Source organism: Cyprinus carpio, chromosome B24 (assembly GCF_018340385.1).
Source record: "Cyprinus carpio isolate SPL01 chromosome B24, ASM1834038v1, whole genome shotgun sequence".
NCBI classification, from domain to species: domain Eukaryota; kingdom Metazoa; phylum Chordata; class Actinopteri; order Cypriniformes; family Cyprinidae; genus Cyprinus; species Cyprinus carpio.
This window is the reverse complement of record NC_056620.1, coordinates 11,961,609-11,975,207: the sequence shown is the minus strand read 5'-3', so window position 1 is coordinate 11,975,207 and position 13,599 is coordinate 11,961,609. Positions and strand designations below refer to the sequence as shown.

General features: G+C 36.6%; 1 long non-coding RNA gene across 1 annotated transcript; it reads left to right on the top strand.

Annotated features, from left to right (window-relative positions):
- Positions 1-19: 19 nt before the first annotated feature.
- LOC122142236 lies at positions 20-2,224 on the top strand. The gene is made up of 2 exons (XR_006158465.1): positions 20-400; positions 1,417-2,224. It is a non-coding gene; the product is annotated as an uncharacterized LOC122142236 (long non-coding RNA).
- The last annotated feature ends 11,375 nt before the right edge of the window (positions 2,225-13,599 follow it).

Genomic DNA, 13,599 nt, shown 5'->3' with positions numbered 1-13,599 from the left:
GATTAAACAAACGAATTTGATAGGGAATTCAATAAATAAAACAAAAGTAAGGGGGAACACAAAGGCTGTTTTTTTTTTGTGTTTGTTTGTTTGTTTTTGTTTTTGTTTTTTTTTGTTTTTTTGGCATGGGAGCTGAACCCGCAGCAGCCAGAAATACAGCTTGAGTGAACCCGAAATAAAATGAACAATGAAGTAAAATAAAATATGAATAGAGACGGGACTATCATCCATCTGTGAATGAAAACAGTGTGTGGCGGTATGTGCCTGGTGCGGAATACGCCAAAATCCCAAAGAAGAAGAAGAAGAAGAAGAAGAAGAAGAAGCATCCAGAGGCACTTTGGCGTTAACATATGCGATCTGTACCCGGATGTTGTCAACTTATGGGACACAAACCTACCTGGTAGGATTAGTCTATAAATGTTTTTGTGTAGTTTCTGAAAGGACATGTCATTTAGAACATGTAATTACAGAAAGAAGAAGCGATTTATGTCAATAGGTTACCGTTTTCATTTAAACTGCATTTACTACGACGATGTCAGTTATTGTTTAGCTTATTATTTTTCCTTGTCGTTTCCCTTTCGCTCGTTGTGTTTTATTAGGTCACATTCGTTCCGTCTGGTGTCAGTTACACAGTGAAGACCGAAGTGAACCAGCCTACATAACCAACAATGTAGTCGTGTTCATATTTCGTATATTTCTGAGCCTCTGTTGATTGAGGTTGAATTTTTAAAGAAGGTTTGTTAGTGTTTTACTGAACCGTTCAAAAGATTGGATTCAGTAGGTTCAATTTAAGGTTTTTTTTGTTTTGTTTGTTTGTTTGTTTGTTTGTTTTATTCCGCAAGGAGGCGTTAAATTGATTAGAAGTGCCATTTATAATGTTACAAAAAATGTATTTCAAATAAATACTATTCTTTTGAACTTTTTCTTCATCAAAAATATTAAGGAGCACTACTTTTCCATACTGAAATATTTATTAAGCAACAAATCAGCGTATTAGAATGATTTCTAAGGAATGTGACACTGAAGACTGTACTAATGGCTGTTTGCCGTCACAGAAATATATTTAGCTAAAACTGATTAAAACAGAAAACAGTTTTTCAAATTGAAATAGTCTGTTTCACAATCATACAGTTTTTAACTTTTTTTTTTCAATCAAATAAACGCAGCCTTGGTGAACATAAGAAATATCTTTCAAAAACATTAAATCGTAATGACCTCGATCAAAGTTTTGGTAGTGTATATGTTTTATTATTATTTATTTAATAATTGTTTAAATATGTATTTTGAATTAAATTAGTATAACTGTTTGTCTTTCTAAATAGTTCACACTAAATCATTTTAATGTCACTAAACGGGTCTTCAAAACAGATCTAGCAGAGAGATCAAATGTAATGAACTTGTTTTTAACACTTGCAGATACCTTGCTGAAGTGGCTGGGCACTTCTACACTTCTTACTTCTACAGCACTTCTCAAAATCAACCTAAAGATTCAGCAAGTGCATAATGCCACGATCAAAGGAAATTCCAGAAGATGTAAAAGAAAAGATCATTTTTTACCATAAGTCTGGTAAGGGTTACAAAGCTATTTCTAAAATTATGGGACTGCATCGATCCACTGTCAGAACTATAATTTCCAAATGGAAAACACTTGGAACAGTGATGAATCTTCCCAGGAGTGGTCGACCCACAAAAATTTCACCACGGACACAGCGGAAAATCATCCAGGAAGTCACAAAGAAACCCGAAATAACGTCCAAAGAACTGCAGGCTTCTCTTGCTTTAGCTAAAATCAGAGTTCATGACTCTACAATCAGACGGAGACTGGGCCAAATTAGGAAACGCGAGATAGTGTCAAAACGAAAAACACTGCAGAAAAAGAAAATAAATGCTTGTGTCTTGTTTGAAAATAATCTACAGGAAGATTCCCAAGTTTATGAGGAAAATCTTTTAAAAACAGAAGTGGCAGAAGTGGACGTTTTTATTTGATAAGAGTCCCATCATGTCCAGTGTAAAACACACAGGCCTGCAACAATCCACAGTAAAAAAATAATAATAATTGTATCTGTATTTACTTCTGGTGACATATTTTTTACATTTTGTTGTGTCAGGTATGAGTAGAACAGTACCTTAATCCACTGTATAAAGCTTGACAGAAAAATAAGAAAAATATTCATCTATATTACTGTTTCTATGCAAAGGAAATAAAAAAAGGCAAAAAAAAAAACCCTTCCCTGCAAATAATTGTCATGTAATTTGTTTGAAATTCAGCTACATTTGTGTTTTGACTTTGTGGGAACTTAAGTTTTTCTTTAGCTTTTTCTGTGAGCTATTTGTGAAGTTCTAGAGCAGTGGTTTTCAAACCGGTCCTGCGAGCCCCCCAGCACTGCACAGTTTCTGTGTCTCCCTCATCTATCACACCTGATTCAACTCATCAGCTCATTAGTAGAGACTGCAAGACAGTCAGATATAGGGAGACGTACAAAATGTGAGGTGCTGGGGTGCTTGCAGCACTGGTTTGAAAACCACTGTTCTAGACGATGAGAGACCCTGGAGTCAAAAAGGTTTGAGAAACGCCGCACTAGAGGATTGTTAGTGAACACCGGGTGTCGCTGTATCTGTCAGTGAACACTAGAGGGCGCTGTATTTCTCTGCGCTGTGGCGTATGACGCTTCACTCGCTCTGCGGAATTCCGATCTCAATCATCTCCAGCTGCAGAGAACAAACACCTCTTACAGCGCGACATTACAAACGGGTAAGATTAAATACGTGTCAACCACTGGCTTCCAAGATAATGTATGCCTAGCAGGGGATATTTGACCAAACAAGTGGCCATTTTACACTACATCAAAAGCTTCGCTACGCTAGAGGAGTTTGGGAATAATATGTTGTTTGTTTTATGTCAGTCGTTCACTTCGCATTAATATGCCCAAAGCGACACTTTACCGGGGACGTGAAGCTGTTTTTTTCCACAGTGGTCCAAAGTCATACTGCGCGATGAAGCCCATTAGAATGCCCTTATAATTCAAACAATGAAAGTAAAAATACCCATGTATGATTTTTTTTTATGTTTTTATATTTATTGCACACGCAATGTACTTTTCTGAGCATCAGTACATGTGCGCGAGCATAAATATGCTAATAATTTTATAAAGCAGTGTAGATGAACACGGTGTTTAATTTACTTGAATGAACCTGTTTTTGAACGAATCAAGTGAGCCAGTGATTCAACGCCAGAGGTCCATTCACATACTACTTTTCTAATTGAATCAGTCGTTTTGAACGAATCGTTTGATTTGTATGATTCAATAAATCGTTTATTAAAACAGGGACTTGCTGCCACCTACTGGCGGTTTTATTGTCAGCTTTATTTATCCATAATAGTTCTAAACCCATAGACATAATAAATTATTTTATTATGTCTATGCCTAAACCAGCCACGGTGCCAGCACAAGAACACATTCGTTATTAGCAGTATTGACCAAAATTCAGTTTCAGGTCCCAGAAGGAAGAAAAAAGCTTATAAATAATAGTTTGTATAATACGTTAATTTTTCATTAAATTAAAAACCTTTTTAGACAAATTTTGTAATCATTATGTAAAATTAGCTACAGGACCCCCTGCCCTCCAAAGAAATTGACCGCACCATCCCCCCTAAACTTCTTTTACAATTGGACCACTGCTTGAATGTTAACCTTTTTTTTTTTTTTTTTTTTTTTTTTTTTTTTTTTTTTTTTACTTCTTTTTTTGTTTAGTTTAAATTATTTTACTTTAGTAGATAAAATGGTGAACAGATAGAATTATATTTTAGTTTGCTGTGAATATGCCACACTTATCCCACATTAATGAATGTGGGCTATTAGGTCAGAAAGTCTAGCCTTGAACTAAGAAGGTTAAAAGGTGACTAGGCACAAGCAGTCTGACGTCTTTTTTCAGTATAATACCCATAATCTAAAGTAAAAGTAAGTGTTCTCTTCAGCCGTCTGTATCTCTTGGATGTCTTGGCTGATCCTAACACCACGACGCCGCTTCCTCTTGTTTATTTCCCCTGCTGTAAAACCAAAGTAGGTTTTATATTTATTGTTGTGAGAACCAGGTGGTTTGAAACCTGCTTTATTATTTGCTTCCTTGCAGATATTTTGTGTTTGGGTTCTGCTGTAACCCTGGATCATCCTGTGAAGATTCAGCAAATGCATAATGCCGCGATCAAATGAACTTCCTGAAGAGTTCAAAGAGAAGATAATTCTCTACCATAAGACAGGTAAAGGATACAAATCCATTTCAAAGATTATGGGACTTCACAAATCCACAATCAGATCCATAATCTGCAAGTGGAAAATGCTCGGAACAGTGATGAATCTTCCTAGGAGTGGTCGACCGCCAAAAATCTCTCCACAGGCGCAACGTAAAATCATCCAAGAAGTCGCAAAAAATCCTGAGATAACATCTAAAGAGCTGCAGGCAATTCTTGCTCTATCTAAAGTCAAAGTTCATCAATCCACAATCAGGAAAAGACTGGAGATAATCAGGCACCGTGAGAGAATACCAAGGCAAAAATCACTGCAGATAAAGAAGGAAAAAAATGCTCATCTCTTGTTGGAGAAGAAGCTTCAGGAAGCTGATGTTTTTGATGAAAATCTTGTAAAGACAGAAGTGGCAGAAGTGGAAGTTTTTGTTTAATGAGCATCAGAAACAGGCTTGCGACAATCCACCATTTAAAAAAAAAAAATGTTGCCAGCAACAGCATCTTATACACTTAATTTCATACTTGTATTTAATTCTGGCACTATGTTGTTGGGTTTTGTTTTTTTTTTTTTTTTTTAATAGTTATTTCTGTGTCAGGCATGAATAGTTATAATTTTATTTATATATAATATATATCATTTTGTTCACTCACTAAAGTTATTCTGCATAGGATATTTATGCAGTAATATTTTTGTTCATCTCATTGTATGTGGCCTGACAGCAAAATAAGAGAAATGTTCATCAATATATTACTATTATAAAAAAATAAAAATAAACAAAACGTATATATGTGCGTCATATCAATTACTTGGGTTATGACTGGGTTGGGGCCTAAAATGGAACATCTGTAGAAAAGTGTAAACGCATTAGTTTGTTTTTTGTTTATTTTGTATAGTCCAAGTCATCAAGTTGTAGTGGAAACATTATAGGAGTTTTCTTTTTTAAGGTCCAAAAATCAAAGTCAAAACTGGTCATGTTTGAGTTTTTGGAGGGCTTTTATTTTGTAATGTGCCATCAGATCTTCCTGAAACTGGCTGAGTGACACACTGGGGTAGTGGACTGTCATTCTGAATTGATACTGGTCTGTGGAAACGGAGTTTCCTTTTTCAAGCTTTTCAAAATCACAGGCAGAACTGTTGGTCATATGAGTTTTTGGAGGGCTTTTATTTTTTAACAGGAAATCAGACAGTCCTGACATTGGGGAAATGACATTCTGTGGCGTACTGTTAATCAAAAGTTGAACTTTTTTATGGAAACTGAGTTTTCTTTTTATAACTGAATTTACAGATAAATATGATTATATGCAACTTTTATTTTATTTCTCATCAGATAGTAATTTTTATATTATTTGGAAATTCTACATTTAATATTACTCAACATTTGAAGTCATTTTCCTTTTATCAGATCATTTTTTTTTAAACATTTTTATTTATTTTATTTTTTATTTATTCATTCATTTATTCATTTGCTTGCTCATTCATTTATTCATTATCGACAAAGAAACTGACTCAATAAATGAATGCCAGAGATCGCTTTTCCTTTGATCGGAGTTTTTACATGCTATTACCGTAATGCCTAGTTAGTACAGGTGCATCTCAATAAATTAGAATGTCGTGGAAAAGTTCATTTATTTCAGTAATTCAACTCAAATCGTGAAACTCGTGTATTAAATAAATTCAATGCACACAGACTGAAGTAGTTTAAGTCTTTGGTTCTTTTAATTGTGATGATTTTGGCTCACATTTAACAAAAACCCACCAATTCTCAACAAATTAGAATACTTCATAAGACCAGTAAAAAAAATTTTTTAGTAAATTGTTGGCCTTCTGGAAAGTATGTTCATTTACTGTACATGTACTCAATACTTGGTAGGGGCTCCTTGTGCTTTAATTACTGTCTCAATTCGGCATGGCATTGAGGTGATCAGTTTGTGGCACTGCTGAGGTGGTATGGATGCCAAGGTTTCTTTGACAGTGGCCTTCAGCTCATCTGCATTTTTTGGTCTCTTGTTTCTAATTTTCCTCTCGACAATATCCCATTGATTCTCTCTGGGGTTCAGGTCTGGTGAGTTTGCTGGCCAGTCAAGCACACCAACACCATGGTCATTTAACCAACTTTTGGTGCTTTTGGCAGTGTGGGCAGGTGCCAAATCCTGCTGGAAAATGAAATCACCATCTTCAAAAAGCTGGTCAGCAGCATTGGTTTCCAAATGAAATACAAACTTGCTCTCATCTGAAAAGAGGACTTTGGACCACTGGGCAACAGTCCAGTTCTTCTTCTCCTTAGCCCAGGTAAGACGCCTCTGACGTTGTCTGTGGTTCAGGAGTGGCTTAACAAGAGGAATACGCAGAGGTGTCAAGTAACGAAGTACAAATACTTCGTTACATTACTTAAGTAGAAATTTTGGGTATCTATACTTTACTTGAGTAATTATTTTTCAGCCCACTTTTTACTTCTACTCCTTACATTTTCACGCAATTATCTGTACTTTCTACTCCTTACATTTTAAAAATAGGTTCGTTACTCATTTCGGCTTGTTTTCATTCCGACTTGTCATCATTCCAAAAAAAAAAAAAAAAAAAAACTATCTATATAGATAGATCGATGAATTGAGTTTGATTGTGGTTGGATGAGAAGTATAAACATATAACGTTCCGACACCCTATTGGTTTGTACGCGATCCATCGCACCTGCACAATCAGATCACATCACACTCCAGTAAGGGCATAGCCAGTGTTGGGTTTGTATATCAAAAAATATATTTCTTAAAAGTAGGGTTGGGGTATGGAACCGGTATGCACCGAACCGAATAAGGACACAGATTTCGGTGCCTCTTAAATGCCTGAGCGATCGATTGAAATGTTTGTCCTGGTTCTCCGAAATGTAGGCCTACACAAGAAGCATGGGCGTCGCTAGGCTTTTTTATATGGGTTATAGCATTTAGCTCCATAAACTGTACTCAAATTCGCGATCGCCTCAGAGTCAGTTCCCTTAAATTTCATATGAAAAAGGCGGCAGACCGGTCTACTCTCCATCTTTCAGCGCGCTCTTCAATCCACAGACGGCGGTGGAGCAGCGCGAGCGCACTTAAACAGAAACAGAGGACACAAGGTGTGTGTTTATCGATAGATTGTTAGAATATCTGTATCTGTGCAGTCCTTTGTCATAAATACAGTTTACAAAAGGTCACGAGGCAGCAGTCGGTTTCTGTAAAGTTTTCGCTTGTCACCGCTCATCACACCACAGCTGTTTCCTCCAGCGACAATCTAGCCCTTAACACATATAAACGAACGCATACTTCAATTGTACTTATTTAAATATACTGAATTAAATCATACGTACTTTATACATACACTACTGTGTAAAAGTCTTAGGCACGTTAGTGTTTTCACCCCAAAGAATGGTGTTCAGACAGTTATTTATGTATTTTGCTGTAGTGTGTCAGTAGAAAATCAGTTTACATTTCCAAACATTCATTTTGCCGTTGTCAGACTGCTTGTGCATTCAAAATCACACTAGATTATTATTAAAATTAATGGCAAACTGATATTTCCTACTGACACACTACAGCAAAAGAGATAAATAAATGGCTTAAACCCCTTTTTGGGGTGAAAATACTAATGTGCCTAAGACTTTTGCACAGTACTGTACTTTACAAACGACATTGTTGCTACTTTATAAAGAATGACCATACAGTCATTCACAGAATTGCTTAAAGACAGTGACAGACACCACTCATTTTAACTAAATATCAGAGTGATTGACAGAGATACAGTAGAAACATTATGTGTGCTTTTGTATTAAATAATGACCCAGATTGTGAAATACATTTATTAGCCTTAGAGTAAGGGAAGCACAACTTGGCAAATGAGAGCATCCAAGGTGAAAGCTATGGATTTATTTAAAATATTTGTAATGTTCTTTATTGTTAATCCAGTTTTTTTTGTGGCTCTTTTTTTAAGTATCGTTTCAGGCACCGTTTAGGCACCGGTACCATTTTAAAAGTATCGAAATGGCACTGGACCCTACTTAAAAGTTATTATTTCTCAACTACTGGCATATTTATCAAATGGGTGCTTTCTCTTCATCCTCCGCAAATTAAGCTACTGTAACTAGACGTTTGAATAAATTAGCGTTTGCGATTGACAACGCGATTGACAATGTGAAAGTCGTGACATTTGCCAAGTATGGTAACCAATACTCGGAATTGGTGCTCTGCATTTAACCCATCCAAGTGCACACACACAGCAGTGAGAAGTGAACACACCATGAACACACACCCGGAGCAGTGGTCAGCTATATATCCAGCGCCGGGGAGCAACTGGGGGTTCAGTGCCTTGCTCAAGGGCACTTCAGTTATGGGTATTGAGGGTGGAAGAGAGCGCTGTTCATTCACTCCCTCCCACCTACAACTCTTGCCAGCATCAAGACTCAAACCTGCGACCTTCAGGTTACAAGTCCAACTCTCTAACCATGTAGCGAATACAGGAAGCTATCGATCAAGAAGATATTAGGATTATGAGTTATTTTTCATTTTTATTTTTTGATTAATCACTTGGATTAATCATTCATTTTGACAGCACTAATGTTTATTGTAAATAGACAACTATACAAGGGTAATTGTTACTAAGCCTGCCCTGGGTACACCAATTTTCTTGTTCATTGCCCTCGCAGATTCCTGCAGCTAAGCTTGGATGTACATTAAATACATTCCATTAAAGGTTATTGATGACATGCCTCTGAAGTTTGACTTTTTGCACCATTACAATACTTATAGGCAACTAGTCATCTTATCTCTAGTTCTTTAATGTATTTGCATTGTACTAAAGTGCGTTCATTTTCAATGGGCATATATGCGGCTGAAACAGGTAATCTAGTGCATCCCAAATTTTTCAACATGAATATTTTAATATAACATTATAGTCATTATGGCCTATAGGCTTTTTGAAAAATGTTTTTTTTGAGGAAGTGGGGTAGTGCACAATAGGCCCCTGTGGCGTGGCCTAAGCTTTTGTTCTTAATGGCATTTTTTTTTACTTACATTACTTTTACTTTTATACTTTAAGTAGTTTTGAAACCAGTACTTTTACACTTTTACTTGAGTAAAAAGCTTGAGTTGATACTTCAACCTCTACAAAAGTCTTTTTAAACCCTAGTATCTATACTTCTACTTGAGTAATGAATGTGAATACTTTTGACACCAGTGCACCTTGCACAAGGAGGGCAAGACACAAAAGGTCATTGCAAAAGAGGCTGGCTGTTCACAGAGCTCTGTGTCCAAGCACATTAATAGAGAGGTGAAGGGAAGGAAAAGTTGTGGTAGAAAAAAAAAGTACAAGCAATGGGGATAACTGCACCCTGGAGAGGATTATGAAACAAAACCCATTCAAAAATGTGGGGGAGATTCACAAAGAGTGGACTGCAGCTGGAGTCAGTGCTTCAAGAACCACTACGCACAGACATATGCAAGATATGGGTTTCAGCTTTCCTTGTGTAAAGCCACTCTTGAACAACAGACAGCGTCAGAATCGTCTCGCTTCAAAAAGGACTGGACTGCTGCTGAGTGGTCCAAAGTTAAGTTCTCTGATGAAAGTAAATTTCGCATTTCCTTTGGAAATCAGGGTCCCAGAGTCTGGAGGAAGAGAGGAGACGCACACAATCCACGTTGCTTGAGGTCCAGTGTAAAGTTTCCACAGTCAGTGATGGCTTGGGGTGCCTTGTCATCTGCTGGTGTTGGTCCACTGTGTTTTAGAGCACTTCATGCTTCCTGCTGCTGAACAACTTTATGGAGATGCAGATTTCGTTTTCCAACAGGACTTGGCACCTGCACACAGTGCCAAAGCTACCAGTACCTGGTTTAAGGACCATGGTATCCCTGTTCTTAATTGGCAAGCAAACTCGCCTGACCTTAACCCCATAGAAAATCTTTGGGGTATTGTGAAGAGGAAGATGCGATATGCCAGACCCAAGAATGCAGAAGAGCTGAAGGCCACTATCAGAGCAACCTGGGCTCTCATAACACCTGAGCAGTGCCACAGACTGATCGACTCCATGCCACGCCACATTGCTGCAGTAATTCAGGCAAAAGGAGCCCCAACTAAGTATTGAGTGCTGTACATGCTCATACTTTTCTTGTTCATACTTTTCAGTTGGCCAAGATTTCTAAAAATTCTTTCTTTGTATTGGTCTTAAGTAATATTCTAATTTTCTGAGATACTGAATTTGGTATTTTCCTTAGTTGTCAGTTATAATCATCAAAATTAAAAGAAATAAACATTTGAAATATATCAGTCTGTGTGTAATGAATGAATATAATATACAAGTTTCACTTTTTGAATGGAATTAGTGAAATAAATGAACTTTTTGATGATATTCTAATTATATTACCAGCACCTGTATATGTCACACTTATAAGATTCGGACCATCAAACAAATTTTAATATTACACAAAGATAATGCAAGTAAATACAAAATGCAGTTTTTAAATGATGATTCATTTAAAAAAAGGGAAAAAAGCTGTCCAAACCTACTTGGCCCTATGTGAAAAATTAATTGCCCCCATCCTGTTAAATCATGAAAGAACTGTGATTAACCACATTATTTTAGAAAGAAAAGTTAAATTTCACTAACCACACCCAGGCCTGATTACTGCCAGACCTGTTGAATCAAGATATCACTTAAATAGAACCTGTCTGACAAAGTGAAGCATGCTTAAAGAGCAACACATCATGCCACGATCTAAAGAAATTAAAGAACAGGTGAGAAACAAAATAGTTTACATGTATCAGTCTAGAAAGGGTTTTCTAAGGCTTTGGGACTCCAGCGAAACCACGGTCAGAGCCATTATCCACAAATGGAAAAAATTTGGAACAGTGGAGAACCCTCCCAGGAGTGGCCAGCCTACCAAAATTACTCAAAGTGCAGTGATGACTCATTCAGGAGGTCATAAAAGAACCCAGAACAACATCTATAGAACTGCAGGCCTCACTTGGCTTAATTAAGGTCAGTGTTCACAATAAGAAAGAGACTGGGCAAAAACAGCATCTAGGATTTCATAAAAAGATCATCATACCAACAGTCAAACATGGTGCTGGTATTGCGATGGTCTGGGGCTACTTTGCAGTTTCAGGACCTTGAAGACTTGCCATAATTGATGGAACCATGAATTCTGCACTCTATCAGAAAATCCTGAAGGAGAATGTCCAGCCGTCAGTTTGTGACTTCAAGCTCAAGCGCACTTGGGTTCTGCAGCAGGACAATGATCCCAAACACACCAGCAAGTCCACCTCTGAGTGGCTCAAGAAAAACAAAATTAAGGTTTTATTGAGGCCAAGTCAAAGTCCAGACTTAAATCCGATTGAGACGCTGTGGCATGAGCTTAAACAATCCATTCATGCTCGAAAATGTGGCTGAATTAAAACAATTCTGCAAAGAAGAGTGGGCCAAAATTCCTCCACAGCGACGTGAAAGACTCTTTGCCAGTTATTGCAAATGTTTGATTGCAGTTGTTGCTGCAAAGGGTGGCACAACCAGTTATTAGATTTACTTTTAGGCAATTTCTTTTTCACGTAGGGCCAGGCAGGTTTGGATAGCTTTTTTCCCTTAATAAACGTAATCATTTCAAAACTGCATTTATTTAGAGTTATCTTTGTAATAAAATTTTTGTTAATCTGAATCATACATGTGATGTATGTAAAAAAAAAAAATAAAAAAAACAGGAAGGGGCAAAAACTTCACAGCACTGTATGTTCACCATATCAATTACTTGGGTTATGACTGGGTTGGGGCCTAAAATGGAACATCTGTAGAAAAGTGTAAATGCATTAATTCTACTGTATTAGTATTTCATACAATATAAAACAAAAGCAACCCGAGTAAACAGATGTTTTTTTTTTTTTTACCAAAGCAATCAACACCTATTACCCATGTGGAAAAACTAATCTAAATGTAAAATTTTGATGTGCTATCTTTAGCAGCAATAACAACTGCTTTAACTTTCTTTGAGCCATTCAGAGGTGGATTTACTCGTATCCATTGGAATATTCAAATAACCCAGTTGCACTTGAGCTTCAACCTATAGACTAAAGACCGGACATTCTCCTTTAGGATTTCCTGAGAGAGAACAAAAACCATGTTTTACCCCAATTATTGCAAGCTGCCCAAGCTGAAGCAGCAAAGTATCACCACATCAGTGCACTGCCACCAATACGCTTAGCTATGATGTTCTTTTTGTGGAGTTCAGTATTTGGTTTACATCAGATCTAACAGGACCCCTGTCTTCCAAACAGTTTCACTTTCGACTCATCCATCCACAAAACTCTCCCAAAAGGTTTGAGGATCATGAAGGCAAAATACAAGCATTGATGCTTTTTGGGGAGGTAGCAGTGGTTTTCACCTTGTGATGCCATGGATTTTATATGGATGCCATTTTTTGGATTGTGAAGTCATGACCTTTACTGATGCTTTTTTTACTCCAGGGCCCCCCTCCTTCTCCAGTCAATTTTGCAAGGCCCCCCTAATTTTCTAACATTTGTTTTGCCTTATTATTCTTCTACTGCATGTTATTAAAAAAAAAAAAAACTCATTCAAACTTTAAATTAAAGCTAGGCTATACTTTTTCACTTAAAAGAAAACCCTCTTCCCAATTTTAACTTTTTAAAATAATATATATACATATACAGATTTAAAGCACTGAATTCTTTACTTCAGACATTCTTTACAACTTCAGAGTACTTTTTCTTAAATAAGTGAACCTGCCATACCAAACAAGACAACAGGCCACTCAATACAACTTTCAGTTGGACTGGAGTGACTGAATATCTAACGTTTGAATCCTTTAAAAAATAAACATACAAATGAAAATACAGCAAATACATTCTGAATGTGTTGAAATACATCGATCTGAAGAGGGTTCGATGAAGACAGGATCAGTGAACGATAACAGTGCTATGAATCCTAAGCAATCAATCACAGATCACCAGGAGGCTGTGCTTTGATCATTTTTTTAACACATTAATAATGAAATTAAACAATTATAGGATAATATTTAAATTCATTTTAAACAATATCTATAAAATGCTGATAAAGTCAAGAAGAGATGAAACAAACAGTATGATTGAAATGCTAAAATGTAATAAATAAAATTAAATAATAAAACATGTTTATTCTGTGGCACCTAAAACCTAAAAAAAATGCAACATAAGACAAAGTTCTCTACCAGTTCAATATACTCAAATTCATATTTTCCTCTCTTTTGCATTGATTTTACAATGCAGGCTGTAAAATGCTGTCTTTTCTAATCCATTTAGAACAAAATATTGCCACTTTGTGGCGAATACTTGCAACAACATAAAGCCC